This window comes from Manis pentadactyla, chromosome 15, assembly GCF_030020395.1.
Source record: "Manis pentadactyla isolate mManPen7 chromosome 15, mManPen7.hap1, whole genome shotgun sequence".
NCBI lineage: Eukaryota > Metazoa > Chordata > Mammalia > Pholidota > Manidae > Manis > Manis pentadactyla.
The window spans coordinates 65,039,743-65,056,508 of NC_080033.1; the positions used below are offsets into that span (position 1 = coordinate 65,039,743).

General features: G+C 46.0%; 1 long non-coding RNA gene across 1 annotated transcript in view; it reads right to left on the reverse strand.

Annotated features, from left to right (window-relative positions):
- Positions 1-16,766, reverse strand: part of LOC118924491 (uncharacterized) — a 53,731-nt gene that overhangs the window by 13,820 nt on the left and 23,145 nt on the right. Inside the window, exon 2 of the long non-coding RNA XR_008994035.1 lies at positions 13,587-13,745. This is a non-coding gene — a long non-coding RNA (uncharacterized LOC118924491). The remainder of the gene's footprint in view (positions 1-13,586; positions 13,746-16,766) is intronic.

Sequence of the window (16,766 nt, forward strand, 5' to 3'; positions counted from 1 at the left end):
CAATAGACATCCAGCATGCAAATCAGAGGGTGGCGAGAGCAACTTTCTCAATGGCCTCAAACCATCACCCTCTGAACCCTTGGCGGATTCGACACTAAACACTTGGAAGGTTTCGTGCAGAATCTGCTTTAAATGCAGGTTGGCACCTGGCTGGGTTGGCGGGTTATCATCAGAGGCTAAAACAAGAAAAACAAAGTCCTGTGTGTGGTTTCTACACTCTGAATTCTTCATTTCCCAGGGAAGACATCTATAGTGGAGCTGGGAGACCAGGGGGCACATTTTCTCTCTGTCATCCATGAGCCTCAGGATCCTGGCCAAGAAAACTCTCTGAGCTTCAGGGTTTTCATCTGTAAAATGGAGGTAAAAAGACTTGCTTAATCAAGCTGTGGTGTGTCTGAAACAGTGGTTAGAAAGTGCTTTGCATATGTTGGTCTCTCAGTAAATGGCATCAACTTCTAAGATCCTCTTTGGACCTCCTGAAGCCTTCTTTCATTCTTCAGGTCTCAGTCTTTAATTGAATATTGGTTACATGAAAAATGGGGTGTGGGATGGAGGGACAGACATGCCAACATGGCATCTGCCTCAAAAAGCTCTGGGAGTTGCTGGGAAAAGGGTGAAAAGGGGTTATAGGCAGGGCTGGGGTGAATCCGGTTCAGATTAATCCCCTTACTTAAAAAAAAATGTCTAATGACACACGGATTCAACTTACAAAGTCAATGGGGTTTTGGAGAAGAGGAAGTTACTTTATTGACACTATTCACTGTGTCAGGAATATCTTTGGCTACAAACAATAGACTAACCAATTAACAGTGGCTTAAATAAAGAAGGTTTAATGTTTTCTCTCTCACAAATACACACACACACGCAAACACAAATACACAATTCTGAGGGTGTTGGTTGCCCACATTAGTTCAATGGCTTAATAATATGAAGGTCACCATCTCTGCAATTCTCATGTCTTTTCCTTGTTGCTGTTATCTCATATTCCCAAGGCAGCTGCTGAAGTTCCAGCCATTATGTCACCATTCCACGATGGGAATATAGAATGGAAGTTGGTGGTACTATTGGAATACTTAAATCTTATTAGTGAGAACTGAGTCACATGGCCATTCCTAGCTGCAAGAGGGTGTAGGAAAGTGATTTTCTTTTTTAAACTTTGTTAGCTTGTAGAGTAGATGTAGATAAGAGCAAAGGAGTTAAAGCAGTGAGCTTATAGTACCTGACACATTCCCTCAGATTCATTTATTTTAGGACTATCCACTTAAATATGATTTGACTTGGTGTGACTGTGATATAATTCTGGAATTTAGCAAAGTACCTCTGCCTCTGTGTTTGAGTTTAAGTGTGAGTGGATGCCCTTTGCCTGCCTCTCTGAAGTCCCAGAAGACTATCTTTTGCCTTCCTTCAAAAATCACAAGACAAAGAGTAGTTGCTGATCAGCCATTGTTTGGTAAGCTCTCAGGTGTATGGCACTGGGGTAGACCCTGCAGAGAAAACTATACACAAGTCATAATTCCCAGCCCAGAAAGCTCCTAGTCTAGCCAGGGAGGCTACAATTGCATGAACTGAACAAAAGCACATGCATTGGTTTGTTGCATGACCAGTTTTAAATTGTCTTCATATTCCTTCCTACCCTTTGAGAGCCTAATGAGAAATTAGATGCAGGCTGTCACCTTGACTTGACTGATGACCTCAAGGAGGGAACACATTTATGACCCAAAGTCACAGGGTAGGACTAGAGCGGAGCCAGGCGGGGACCCCAGGCCTCGTCCTGACTGCTGGTCCAGGCTCTGCCTTTTTTGCACAGCTCAACTGTAAGTCAGGTGTTCAGATGGGGGTTCAGTGGGCTGAGGGAGGGGGGCAAGGCCCTTTTGAGGTGCTTATGTTCCCAGCTTGGGCTCTTTCCCATGAAGGGTATGAAGGTCATCCACGTACTTCCATCCTGGGCCCTGATTCGGACCAGGGACAGATGTGCATGTTGACCAAGGAGTCTCTACTCCATGTAGCCCTCTGGGGCACCCCAGGAAAAGCACATCCACTGTGATTTTATTTGGTCCACAAACCTTATATTACTTGGGTCCTAGAAGGAAAGAGTTGACCTGGGTAACACAAGGGGAGTTTTAATAAAGGGAATGGTTACACAGAACAGGACAGCACACCGGGCATCCTTAAGGAAAAGTCTGGTGCCCTGGGGCTGCCAACTTGACATAGGCAGTACCACCTCCTGCTAAGAGGAGAGAGAGAGGGAAAGTGAGCTGGTTGCTTGGCCGGTGTGGCCTGGCTCGAGCTGTAACCTTGCATGAGCAGGAATAGCTGGTGCCCAGGGATCCCAGGGTGAGGAGGGCAGGAGACAGTCCTCTCCTTTCTTCTCACCTACCTCCAGCGCTGCTCATAGCCTGACCCAAATGGAAGCTAGAGGGCTTGGGGACCCATTCCTGCATCTGTGTAGATTGGCCTCCTGCACCACAGAACTGAGTGGGGAAGGGTAGAGGGTGGAGTTGGGGTTAGGAGGGCAACAGAAAGGCACCCAGCACAAAACTGAACAAAGGGAAACAGGCTGTTAAAACACCCCCAGTCCTTATGCCATCACAAGTACCCCCACGAGTGAATGTTTCTGAAGCACCTGTGGAGCCCTTGAAAGGCAGAGCTCACACACAAGATAAAGTCCCTTTGCCATGAGCTCCACCTTTATCTGCCATGCCCACCTGTCTTCACGAACCAGCTGTGCTCTAAGTTACGTGATCAGAGATCAGAAAGACCCTCAGTGGGTTGCCTCCTAAATATCCTCCATGGAGTGACGCTCTGGTGATGGACCCTCAGTGCCAATTTCATCACTGGGTCCTTTTCATCAATAAAGTACATGACCTAAATTGTATGAACATGAATTTCCTCAAGGGACTTAGGTGCAATGAATGCCGGTGGTGGTGGTGAGGGGGATATTTATACACTTTCCTTTATGTTCCACCAAATCTCCAGTGGTCGTGCAGTAAGGAACAACCTGTAGGCAGGCAGGCAGTAGATATTTAAAACAACTGGCTGGGGAAAGTGTCTATGTGTCTATAATTATAATGAATATATTATGTGTACACGTCTTTAATGATGTGTTTGACCAGTTGGCCAATCAGCTGGTTCAAAGTAGAGGCAGCAACAGCAGCCGCATGGGTAGGCTAATTTCTTTCTCTTAAGACAACAATGAAAAGCACTGCCAGGAGACTGTGCCATTCTCCCAGGCCACTGCTGCCCTGAGGACCAGGTAGAGATTATTCTGTCACTTGGGAAATGTGTTCTTGGGAGTGGTCAGGTGCTACTTGAGACTCTCCTTTCCAGAGGATCACCAGTGAAGCCGACACTGAGTTTCAGGTTTGGCAAGCGGCATATAAAAATGTTCTCCAAGGTATGTTACAAAAAAAAAAAAGAGCAAAACACCACCACCACCCAGGCTTTAAGGAAGATAAGCTTTGCCTCTCCCAGACTGACTTCACAGACATAAAAAGGATGAGACACAGCCAGGAATTCTTGGGGAGCGGGCGTTGTCTCTGGCAGGAGATGTGGGCCACCAGATAGCACCGTGCAAGAGATTACCACGGCGGCAGAGAGCTGCACGGCTGTTCACACGGGGCTCGAGAGAAAGATGAAAACGGGTCAGATCATTTTGACAAATCAAATTTCCCTCCCTCCTGGTCAGCACCATCCTGAAAGAGAGAGAGAGAGAGAGAGAGAGAGAGAGAGAGAGAGAGAGAGACAGAGGGGAGACCCTGTTTACAAGGACAGGCACTCGCGGGTCAGGACACACCAGCAAACTGAGAAGACATCAGGCACAAACAAGTTCATTCACCCCTCAGACATTCATTGAGCGCTTATTCGCACTGGCCCTCTGCTCAGCAACAGTCCCCACCCTCCAGGAGGTTTCAAGGCAGGTGGATGAACCGATGAGCAAACCCCAGATGACGACGAGGGACCTTGCGTGATGGAGGGAAGTGCAGGAGGCCCCAGGACCCGGCCGAATTGCCTCATAGACAGGGTGTTACCAGCTCAAGATACCAGCCCAGCAGCTGTTCCCTGAACCCCCCACCCACCCGTGAATCTTTCTGTTGACCACCTTTAAAAAAAAAATAAAACGAATCAAAGCCATTCTTGTGGGACAAGCGATTTCTTAGAGTTTGATGATTGCCTTTCAGTCTAATGTGATTTTCACATTTAATTACATCTAAGGTCATCCTCCACTTTCATCTTCCAGTTCTCGGATGCTCTAGAAGGTTGAATCCAGCCATATCGGGGAGCATAGACTCCCCCAAAGCTGGGGGGCTTGGGGGATATTGCTAAGCAAGAATAATGCCTACATTAGCTACTCATGCTTCAGAACCAAACAGAGAAGGGGAAATGCTGAGCAGAAGGAACAGCAAAGGCTTGGAGGTGGGCATCCTTGATTAGCAGTGCTAGGGATTCCAGGCCACCTCTCTCAGCTCCACACCCAGGCTCCTGCTGGGGTGGCAGGTAACAGCTGATGGCGCCGTGCCGTGTTCTGCACAAATCTGGCCCAGAGTGCCAGCTCCCGAAATGTCGTGACTGCTGCTGCCATTGATGGGCATCTTCTTCTTAAAGATGCTTAGCTCTTAGAACACTGACTGTCGTGTTCCTCGTCCATGTTCTAGGAGGCAGTAGCAGGCTGCTGTCAGGATTCCCAACTCACACACCAGCCCATTTACCAGGCATTCATAAATCACCTACTGTGGGCAGCACACTGGGTCCCAGAGCAGAGCCACACTGTGAGCCTTACTTGAACTTGGCCACTTGGGCAGGATGGTCTGGGGTTACTTCTGACATGGGGTAAGACTCCAGAATAAGACATACAGGAGAGTTTTATTGGACACCCAGAACACACAGTGAATGAACCCAGTACCTGTTCAGGTACCCCCAAATAAAAGTGCCAATCCACAAAACCCTCCCAAATGCATCTCACCCTGAAGCTGGCACCTCATTTTTTGCTGTTTGCAGAAGTTACTATGAGCAGCCTTAATACCATTGCTGAATGTACCCTAAGAAATGCTGGGGAGTCAGGACAGGAAAGCAATATTTATTGAGTGTCTACTATGTGCAAAGTCATGCGATTTTACATGCACGATCAACTCTCGTCTCCTTAATTTAGGGTAACTGGTGGAGTAACTTCAAATTCTGGGTGAAAAACACGGATGCCTACACAGGTTAATTTTCTTTTTGGACCTCACAGAACAGATAAGAGCCTTGTTAGAACTTCGCTCCACTTGACTTTATCCAGACCTTTTCTTGTCCTTTACTTCATGAAAAATTGGAGCGGGAAAACTGCCCTGGACTTCAACCAAAAGGCCTCTATGAAATGGCATAAAGGAATGAGACCCGTGCTGTCTGCAAACACTAGCTGCTTTCCAGGGGTTTTCAATGGACTGTTCTTACGGGGAGAATTCCAAGCTCACTTGGGACCAGATAGGTCTCAGATGTCAACCTAGTGGGCCTGGAGTTCATAGAAAGAGCTGAGAATTTTGGGGACAGAGGAGGAAGTTGCAACAGCTAGGTGTGTGAGGCCAGAGCCGAGAGGGGCCGAGAAAATATTTGCAAGGGCAAATGGTATTCTGGGGACTACTTAGATGGTTCCAGTGGTACTGGAGCAGTGGGCTATATGCCTAGAACATCATTACCTATTTCTGGACACCACACACCCAGCCAGATAATGTGAGAAGTAAACCAGCAGCCTGGGTTCAGAGTAAATAGTTAACTCTTCTGGGCTGGAAGAAATGATTATTCAAAAGTTGGTCCCCACATACAAATGCAAATGACATCCCAGAGACACATGAATGCTAATTTCTCCATCGAAGTCTGTAGACAAATGCTAGTCATTAGAAACATTTCCGCGCATTTATATTAGGCCGTCCTCTAAAAGACTTTTCAGACAAATATGTCATCAAGATATTCAAAACCATGTAATCTTATCCAAAGTTTCATCTTTCAACAGTACAGTCTTCATCTCTTGCAGCTGTGTGTCAAAATGCTCGGGGAGATTACTCAGCTGATACGGCAGAGCCAGGGAGGGGCCCAAGGCATTCTGGGGGTCCGTAGCGTACCCCAACAGGAGAGTCTGGGTTTTCAGGGTGGGCTAGGGCTTTTAGCGACAGGTGCGAGCTCCAAGGCAGGTAGGTAGGTAAGGGGTGGGTGACCTCTAATAGGTGAGACAGGAAACGCTCAGGGCTTCCTGGACTCCTCCTCCGTCTTTCTGCATCTCTTCACACACGTTTACTGAGATGACAGATTAAGTTTAAAAGCAGAGTGACTGGAAGCTCAAGATCTTGTCTTTCCCACCTTCTGCAAGGCAAACCTCAGACCTATAGACTGTTTTCAGAGAGGCTGGGGGGCGGGGGGAGGGCTCAGGTGAAGTGACAGCATTTTCAAATGCCCCGCCGGAGGGCTTGGCGTTAAGTCAGTGCTGTGAAGGTGTGTGCACGCTCCTTTCTCCCCTCCATCCTTCTCCCTTCCCTTTTTGGAAAGGGTGTTTGGTGAAAACAGTACCCAGAGGGAGCCTTTCTGCTGTCACGAGGCTGCAAAATTTACTGTTGTTTGATTGTTTCCTGAGGGGCCAGTGGTGTTTGGGTCACTTTATTTAGTGTGTGAATGGATGGTGGCTTTGGCAGTGATGGAAAAATATTTCTTTTACTTAATTATGTAACAAACTGAATCTAGCAAATAACTTATTTATCTGTTAACCCACTCCTTCATCAATAGGAATATTCATCCATGCATCCATCTATCCTCTACCCATGAATACTAAGGCCTCACCACCCAGCTTCCGTGGGGACATTGAAGGAGACCTTTGTTTATGGACGAATAGGCTGTACATCTCATCCTAATAGCTGCTGCTTTGACAGGGAACAGCAAAGGGCAGGCCTTCTGTGGATGAGCTTGTTAGAGCTGCATGGAGCCCTTCAGATGTTACTTCTTAGAGCTGAGGGTATAACCTGTGGCTGTCAGCTCATGCCAGCCAAGGGCATGGATGTCTCTTAAAGAATCCCTAAATCGTGGACATTTCGGTGGAAGAAACATTTTGTGCAAAAGCACATGGATGTGAATGATGACAGAATGATACAGCAAGGTGTCTGCACTGTTAAGGCAGAGGAATCATGTGATGGGGTACCTCAAGGGGAGATATCTGGACTGTTAGATGAGGCCTCACAGGGAAGGGCCTTCTCTGCCAGCTGACAGTTTAGGACCTTAGGGGAGCCACAGAGGTACCTGGGCAAGGGAAGGGTACATATGCAGGTTCATGCTTCTGAAAGAACGCATGGCAGGGCCTGGGCACATCGGGAGGCTGGAGATCTAGCTCACTGATTATTGCAGCAGTTAAATGAGGGCCGATCTTAGGTCCAAGGAGTGGGGGTGTGATAGAGGCAGCAGATTCTCAGCATTTTTGAAAGTAGAATGGAAAAGCTGTGTGATGAATTGGAGTACTGAGTAAAAGACAGAAGAGTTCAGCTCAACCCTCAGGTTTATAGCTTGACACCTGTGTGGATAGTCATTTTTTAACCCTGAGTAGGGATGGTGAGAGAAGAGACCAGCTTTGAGGAGTCTGAGATGCCAGTGGAGATGCCTAGCAGGCTGTTGAAAATCTGCCTCTGGAGTTCAGAAGATGAACTACTGGTTAACAATGAAATGGGGCAGTCATCAGCATATAGACAGAGGGTGGCAAATCGTAGTGTAGGTGCCACCAATCATCACTTCTGCACCCCGTGCAGGCATCACTAATCAATCGTGGAATTGTTTTCTTTTGAGCCTGGCTGCTTAAGCACCATGGTTCAGGAAGCCCTTGCCAACAGATTCAAGCTGGCATGGTAACTGAATCTTCTTGACAGCTATCATAGAGGAGGTGACTGAAGCCATGGAGAGATTGGCATGCCCAGGGTGGACAGTGAGGAGTGAAATGCACTGAGGACCCACAGCTAGTAAAAGACACAGCTGTAGTTTAAAGACTATCAGCTTTAATGGCAGGATCATGGCCTGGATTCAAATTCCACTGCCGCCACTTACTGGCTGTGTTAACTTGGGAGACTGACCTAAACTCTGTAAGTCTTAATTATTTACTTGTAAAACATGGATAACAATAGTACCTCATAGCATTTTGGATAGCATTACAATCACATAACGTATTTAGGACAATCTGACAGATACAAAACACTCAACAACTGTTATTTTGGGGGGCAGTGAAAAGAGCAAAGGAAACTGTATAAAGTTTAAAACGGGCTCCTTGGTGACTGCACCAGTGCCCGGGACATCTTAACACGCCTCCCTGCAGATCAGCTGGCATTTGGGATGAATTCTAAACTCCACTTATTTCTCAGACTCAATCTATGTAAGATGGCCTGTGGTTTCCATCCTTCAACTCAAATATGGTGTAGGGGCTGAAACTATGCATTTGCAAGACTGGCTGGTTCCTTTCTCAGACTGTTGATTTGTAGCGGTTCCTCTGTGTGGAGTTCGGGAAAAGAGGTGGGCGTTTTGCGTTAGCAAACTCACAGCACTGGGTGTGGACTTCCTGTGCTTCACCGAGAATGGCAGACGGACAGGTGTTCAGCTGCAGCCAAAGAGGAACGTGAATAGGAACTCAGTTCTTTCTGATCAAGAGGTCACTATTTCTTGCCAACTATGTGTTACCTGAGAGAGGCCTCGTGGCATGTCTAGAAAAGCATGTTAAAAACAAAGAAATACACTTTGATTTATTTATTTGCCTGGTTTGCTATTTCCCAATCATTGTCCTCAATCTTAAGGCAGTTAACGGTCTTTTGGGGGTAGTACATCATAGGAAGTGTTTAACAAAGTGCCCTCAAATTTATGCAGCAAGTATCATATTTATCTGGGTAAATAAAAGATTATGTTTTCTGAACTGTGTCTCTGTCTGCTCTGCCAGCCTTTAATAATCTTTGCCAAGAGACTGGAACTACTTTATATGGATTTCATAACCACAGAGTGGTTGTGTGTGTTTGTTTTGTTTCATTTGGGGGGGGGAGGGGATGGCCTTTTAATGTTATTTGTCACTACACATGGGACAGTAAAGGGTATGACTCTGAATGTAAAGGATCACACAGTTACTTGATTTGAACAGAACTTTGGGGTGACCTTGTGGTAAAGGTATCAAGCCCTCATGTGATAAATCAACAAATACCAAGAGGCTCAAAGGCCGCTTAGCCTTTTCAGTAATCTACATCCCAGTAATCTGTTGCTGGGTTCGGGATGGTTCGTTTTCTCAGGACGCTGAGTCAAGGACACGGGTTCGTCTCTCCTTCTAATTTCCTGCCGGCATGTTGAGGAGCACGTGTGTCTGTTTGCAGGATATCAGTGTACTTGCTTTTGTGCTCATGAGTATGTGTGTGTGTGTGTGTGTGTGTGTTGGTACCTTTGGGAAGAGAGAAGAGGCCAGAAAGAGAAAGAGAAATAAGAGAGGGTAAGAAAAAGAGGAACAAAGATCATAGTAGTCTTGTAAGGAGGTGTTGGGATTTATTCATTCTTTTGTTCGCGACCCAGGCATTGTTCTGAGTTCTGAGAATGTAACAGTCTCCTAGAGGGACAAAGCCCCTAATCTCATAGACTAGTGGGGGACTCTGCCAATAGGAGAGTGATTAAATAAGGTAATTTCAGGTAAATTGGCTAGTCCACATGGATTAAAATACTGCTTTCCTTCTCAGCGGGATCATTACAGAAGAGGCGCAGCTCTCATCTCTGAATACCCCAAGGCAGGTCATTTCTGGGGTACATTGGTTTCTGGACAGGCAGCTTCTACTTTTCCTAAGACCACACCATCCCTTTTCTAAGGTTGTTGTCTTAAATTCCCTCTCTGTCTGGTTCGCAACGGGGGATCACATGGCACTCCCGGAGGGGACATTTGGCAATGTTGGTGGCATTTTTGGCTGTCACAACCAGAAGAGGTGCTACTAGAATCTGGCTGAGGCCTAGGAAGCTGCTGAACATTCCACACTGCAGGGAACGTCCCGCCTCACAGCACGATTAAGTCCCAATGTCAATCGTGCTGGGCAACTCTGTTTCCCACGTTAATTTGCTGTCTCCTCCTCAGTGAGAAGGTATGTCTGATTCTCTCTTGTATCTGTAATGTTGAATCTTGTAGAGGTCCAATAAATATTTACTGGCCCCCAGTGCCTATAATAATGCTCAACACAGCAAGCGGGACAAAATGTTTGCTGAGTGAATATCTGATAAGCTCTGTGATTTAATAGCATGTGACACTGGTGGGCCACATAAACTTTCTGAGCTTCACCCGCAACTCCATCAACCAAGACCCAAATGTCAATAGTGTGGAGGGTGAGAAACCCTGATTTAAGTAAAGTTGAAAGCTAAGCTGAGGCACGCACAGGACCAAGGCTTCTGAGTGTGGGCTTGTGTGTGCATGGGTGTAGGATCGGCCAGGAAGCCAAGCACTGACTCTTGGGGCAAAGCCATCACCAAAGCCATTTGACTTTTCCTTGGAAAACGGCCTCTGCAGGTAGTGCGAGCTTGGAGCCCTCCCAGCTTTGCAGGGGGCTGTCGCAAGGCTTCCTGTAGAAGGGCTGGTGGGTCCTCATGAAGCAAACATCCTTGGGAACCTGGGGTCCATCCTGGGGGTATGTGTCCCCAGAAAACCTTCACCACCCAATCCTTCCTGTTCAGGAGCATTTGTTAACAGCAGGTTTCCTAGCAACATACAGGATCAGCCCCAAATTTACTCCACTTGAAAATTCTGTTCCCCAAACCACTTCTCAAAGGGAATTCACTCACGAATCCCCTGAGAATAGGCTAGAGGGTCCCTACCTGCGTGAGTTTACTAGCACTGCTGTCTGAAGCAATGGTTTGGGGGAAGGAAAATAGAAACGAAATATATGGGAAATCTGAGACATTGTTTTAAAACAACGGTTTTTTAGGGTGTTTGATTTACTATTCAACTGTGCACAGCTGCTGTTGGGAAAATAGGATGCATGCCAAGCCGAGACGACTGGTGGGGAGAGCGGGAACAAAAGAATCAACAGCGGTGTTTGCACACTTCACGTGTTAACTCGACTTTTAAAAAAATCCCAGCAGCTGACCCTCCCTGAACAGCCATTGGCTGGCATCTCTTTCAGTTGCTATTTATCTGCTGAACTGCTGTTTCCCCTGTAGCTCTTGTCTTCTTTGTCTTAATTAAAGAGATTTAGGAGACTGCCCTGCCCTCAAAGTGCACATTTTAAATCAGGGCTTCAACGATCACTGCCTCCCTTTTCTTTTTTCCATTCTGGCATTGAAACACCCACTTGTTGACTTGGGAGGGTTTTTTTTTTTTTCAATTGAGGTAAAATGGACAGAACCCCAAAGCAACCATTTCAAAGTGTATGATTCAGTGGTGTTCAACATTCACAATGTTTTGCAATCACTGTTTAGTTCCAAAACCTTTGCATCACCCCAAAGGAAACCCCACACCTACTAACACTGACTTCTGTTCCTCTTTACCGGCTCTGGCTATTTCACATAAATGGCTATTTCACATAAGTGGAATCACACGATATGACAGCACGTGTTGTGTGCAGCTGCTTAAACTTAGAATAATGTTTTGAGCGCATCCACGTTGTGGCGTGCATCCGTACCCCACTCCTTTTTATGGTGGAATGATATTCCATTGTGTGGCTAGGCCACGTTTCTGTTTTGTTTCTCTAGTCATCCACTTACAGACATGAAGGTGCGTCAACCTTTTGGCTATTGTAAATAGTGCTCTATGAATGCCTATGTACAAGTAATTATTCGAAGACCTGTTTTCAGTTCTTTTAGGAATACATCCAGAATGGAATTGCTAGGTAATTCAGTGTTAACTTTTTGAGGAAGCAGGAATTTTTTGAAAGCCCTCACTTCACAACCATCCTTGGTGTCCGATCAGCTCATAGGTCCTCCACCCAAGATGATCCCAGAGTAAACTTGGGGTCACCTCTTGAGACAGTGCTAGCTCTCTGCCTAGGAATGAGAAGGCTAAAAAGTGGCAGAAACCCCCATAAATCCCCTCTTTTGCTCCATGAGAAGAAGAGTTAACTATGCCCTCAATGTGGCACTAGGTGTCCAATCCCATAAACACCCAGCAGAGCAGGTATTGTTCTCCCAATTTTAAAAAATGAAGAAATAGGGATGCAGAGAGATTAATCTACCTGCCCAAGGATACACAGCTATGAAGTAATGGGCTTTATTAGGTCTAAAGGCCTATTGAACCATTCCATCAGATTCAAAGGCTGTTGGTTTCCTGCTTAAGAAAGCAAAACCCTTCAGAAAGAACTTCCCGCAGCTCAAGCAGGAAAATCCCTTCCCTTCTGGGAGAGTTTGATGCAAAGACAGACCGCAGGCAAAGGGACATTTCCTTCAGCTCAGGTGACGCAGGAAGCAGGAATTGGCTTTTTCTGCATGATCACTGGGTGACCTGTGTTACTGGGAAGGAGTCCTTCTGTAACAGGCCCCTGTCGAGAGTGTGTCCCTAAGGGGGACATAAATACCTTTACCTTCCTCCCCATGGGCTACTCTCCTTTCCAGAGTACAAGAAGGAGACAGCACGAGGAGCCAGCCATCTCTTTCTAAGCAGCCCACTCCTAGCACCTGCTAAGGTCTTATGATACATGAACATGATTCTCCCAACAGCTATGTGAGTTTGATGAGGAACCTGGCAGTCAGAGAGGTTAAGGAACTTGCACACAATGCCCCAAGCAATAGGTGGATGAGCTGAGATTCAAATGGGAGCTTTTGGAGTCTAAACTCCATGGCTGTAGGCACTCTGCCAGGCCAATCACGGATCAATCACCTCCTGTCATAGGGTGTCCTAGCACCCTGGGCTAGGTGCTTTCACACATGGACTTGTTTAATCTCAGTAAATTTCTAGCTTATAGGAAAGGATCTCAAGGCTTAGGAATGTCAAATACCTTGCCCCAGCTTGTACAACCAATGCCAGCCAAAGATGCTTATTGCAGGGTCACCCGAAGATGCTTATTGTGGGGCCACCAGATCCCAAATTCCTATTGAGTCTACCATGCTGCTTTGTTTCTTTGTCCAATACGATGCTTAGCTTCTCCCAGAATAAGAGGCTGGGAAAAATCGCTGCTAAGGAATCCTGCTTGGCTGCACAATAAATCTGACAGTCTCATCCTACCTGTGGAAGGGCATGGTCTTCGGAATTGCTTGCGGTTAGGGATTTTCCTGAGAGGAATTAGAAAGAAAAATATTTTGAAGGGAGTCTAGTTAGTCTCCGCAGAGCTGAGGTAGAGCATCTCTGTATTAGGACATGCGGGCACACAGATATGGAGATGTATACATGTATATGGCACCCTCTCTGTCGGGGGATACATTCCAAACCCCTCAGTGGGTGCTTGAAACCGTGGATAGTACTGAACCCCATATACATGATGTTTATTCTTATGCATATATATATACCAATGATAAAGCTTAATTTATAAACTAGGCACTGTAAGAGATTAACAATAGCTAGTAATAAAATAGAACTATGATAGCAATATACTGCAATAAAAGTTATGTGAATATGGTCTCTCTCTCAAAATATCTTAGTATCTTCTACTCACCCTTCTTCTTGGGATGATGTGTGATGATAAAATGCCTCCAGGATGATAAGTTAGGGGAATGACGTAGGCATCGGACACAGCGTTAGGCTACTAGTGACCTCTTGACTGTGTGCCAGAAGGAGGATCATCTGCTTTTGGGAAGCGGCTGACTGTGGGTACCTGAAACCACAGATCAGAGTGGGATGGAGGCACTCAATATGGCACCTGTACATGCTCAGGCATGTGTGTGCACAAATCATATGCACACAAATGTTTATTTGCAAGAACAGATCTGTATACATATGTTGAGGTGAGCTCATTTGAGTGTGCAAATGTGCTCTGAGTATGTGCATGGGGGCGAGCCGACTGGGACAGGCATCGTGGAACACAGTGCTGACGAGTCCCCACTATGACTGGCTCCTGAAGGCCATGGACTAGAATTGTCTGGGGGCCACTGGGGGTGAGGCGAGCCTCTGTGTGTCCAGAGGGATCTCCCGGCTGCATAAAAAACCAACAGTTCCCTGGTGCAGGTGACCGGGTTCCCCAGGAAAGGGCTCCATCTGGCCTCAGTTACTCCGCGCCTTACTTGTCTCTTGCAACCTCCAGCCCCAGTTTTGTGTGGAGTTGTGATCTTCCCAACAGCCCAGGAGCACAGATCTCTAAGTTCAGGCTGGTGAGACTTGCCTGGGAGTCCCTTAGCATGCAGAGTTCCTCTCTCCACCTCTGGGTTCTGACTCAGAAGAAGATTTGGGTTGGGGTCCAAGAACCTGCATTTTAACAACCTCCCCAGACGGTTCTGTTACGGATGACATGGGCCGCACCTGGAGACTCTCTGGCTTAGAGACCAGGCAGAGACTGGGTGACATGGGTCTATCCTGAGCATCTATCTCTAAAAAGGTACCTCCAACATGCTTGTGATATCACTGGGGGAGCCCACTGCCTGGAACCTTGCAGTGTCCTACCTTGAGTCTGATATTCATTCAACACTAAAATCACATCCTATATGCTGAGCAGCTCCAGACACATTCTCCAATGATCCATCTGTTTTGTGATGAGCCCTCACCTTCCAGGGACAAGGAGACAAGCACGTGACAACTGTATACCTCTTGTCTGAAACCAATGACACAACAAAGAACAAGGATGCGTGTACTGCTATACTCAGCAACCCCCTCTTCCCTGAAGCCCATAGAATCTCCTGAGTTTACGTATGTTTTGAAAGTTAAAATTGCATCTTGTGAAATGTACACTCTGGTCTTTTGGAGTAAGGATTTATCAACCACAGGGACGGTCTCCCTATGCATTGGAAGTGACTTTTCCAATTTCCCATACAGATTCCTATCTTGGTTGGAACAGGGTTTTTTTCTTTTTTCTTTTTGTTTTCTTTCCCCTTTTAACCTCTCTAATTAGGTGAAGGTAGGCTGGCTTGCAAAAACTATTTGGCAATCCATTTCTTCATCCCCATCGACCAAATTCTGATTTTGGATGATGCTGGAATGCAACCTACAGCCCCTAAAGTGGTGTGTGTGGGAGGGGGATGGGCTGGGAGACCTATTTGACAATGTTACAAGGAGACAAGCTAGAAGCAAACATTTGACACTCCAGCCCTGGAATGCTGTAAAAATTTAATTAGGTGGATCCATTAGTCATGCCCACATGGAGGTTTCATACGGGACTTACAAAAATGCAGGCTACCGAAGGAAAGTTTCAGCCTTCCTGTAAATGCCATTTCCCTCATTATTGGGAAATGTGGTCTCGGTGGGGCCATTGAACCAGGCTTTGTATTTACAAAATATGGTTAGGACGAGATTAACAGCAAGGACTGAAGGAGTTTTTGAATCCAAATAAGAAACAACATTTTCTAAGGGAGTTTGCCCCGCCCAACTACCTCTGAGTCAGTTGGGCTGAGAGACGATTTTGATGCCCACTGCCTTTCATCACATCGTGAGTTGAATTTTTAGGTTTGGAGGATCCAGAAATGTTACATGGTAGATGTTCACGGGATGAACGTGGTCTTTTTTCAAACTGAAAATACACAGGCAGAATAATATTCCATTGTGCATATCAACTACACTTCAATTAAAAAAAAGGGGGAGAAGAAAACAGACAGGCTTCCTAGTTCCAAAATAGGGTAAGGGGAGATGATTGAATTCAGGAATCAAACTTCAAGGTTGTTCAGGGTCTAGGATACTTACGGCTTGATCTGCAAGCAGGCATTTTCAGTTTACAAACTCTATGGATGTTATTTTGATTTGAAGTCCCTGGTTGGGCATTGCGGTTGGAAGGAGGTAGATGAGGAAGATATTAAATACAACTAATCCTATCGTGGTTTTGAAAGACACTGAAAATTAACTCAAACTCTTAGCTCTTCATCACCCTGAACCATCTGAGAGCGCCCCCCCACCCCATTGACTGTGGACACGGCTTCTTCAGAAACAGTTTATGTGATTCGGTCTAATGGGGTACTAAGCATCCCACTGGAAATGAAAGACTTTGGTATGGTATGATATTATGCTAGAGCCACACTCTCCTAGAGATTGGCTGACTTCTCTGTCTTCATCTGCATGCATTCACTTACTTATTAAGTTATTATTTCAGCAAACATGTATGTCTCTGTACTCTGAATTGAGACATAAAGAGTTCATAAGACACATTTCCTGCCCAAGAGAAGGCCAGTGTCTAATGGGGAAGACTGACTTATAAACAAGCTACCACAGTAGAGTGGCATAATAACTATAATGCCACTCTTTACTGAGAGCCTATGTACCAAGCACTTTACATACACCTGTTCACGTATTTTTAAAAGCAGCCTAGCAAGACAGGACTTTTACTTTTTTATAGATGACAGAAGAAACTGACACCCAGACATACTTAAGAACTTTGCAGATACACAGGTAAGAGATGACAGGGCTGAGATTCGAATGCAGGACAGCCTGACTCTCTGAAGCAGTATTGTCCCAGAGCTCAGGTCGGGGCGAGGATTGCAGCAAAGTGCTAGCACAGCGCAGTGAATGGAGAACTCTCAGAGAAGGGTCAGCAAAGTTTTAGGGGGCCCTGATGGATGTATAAGTGCCCGCAAATCAGGCAAGTGTTGGCTATCTTGCAAGGAAATCTTGCCACATGGCAACTAATATTTTCTGCTTATTGCTACTTACAAATAGACCTTAGTTTGAGATACAGGATTATATTTTATATAACTAATGA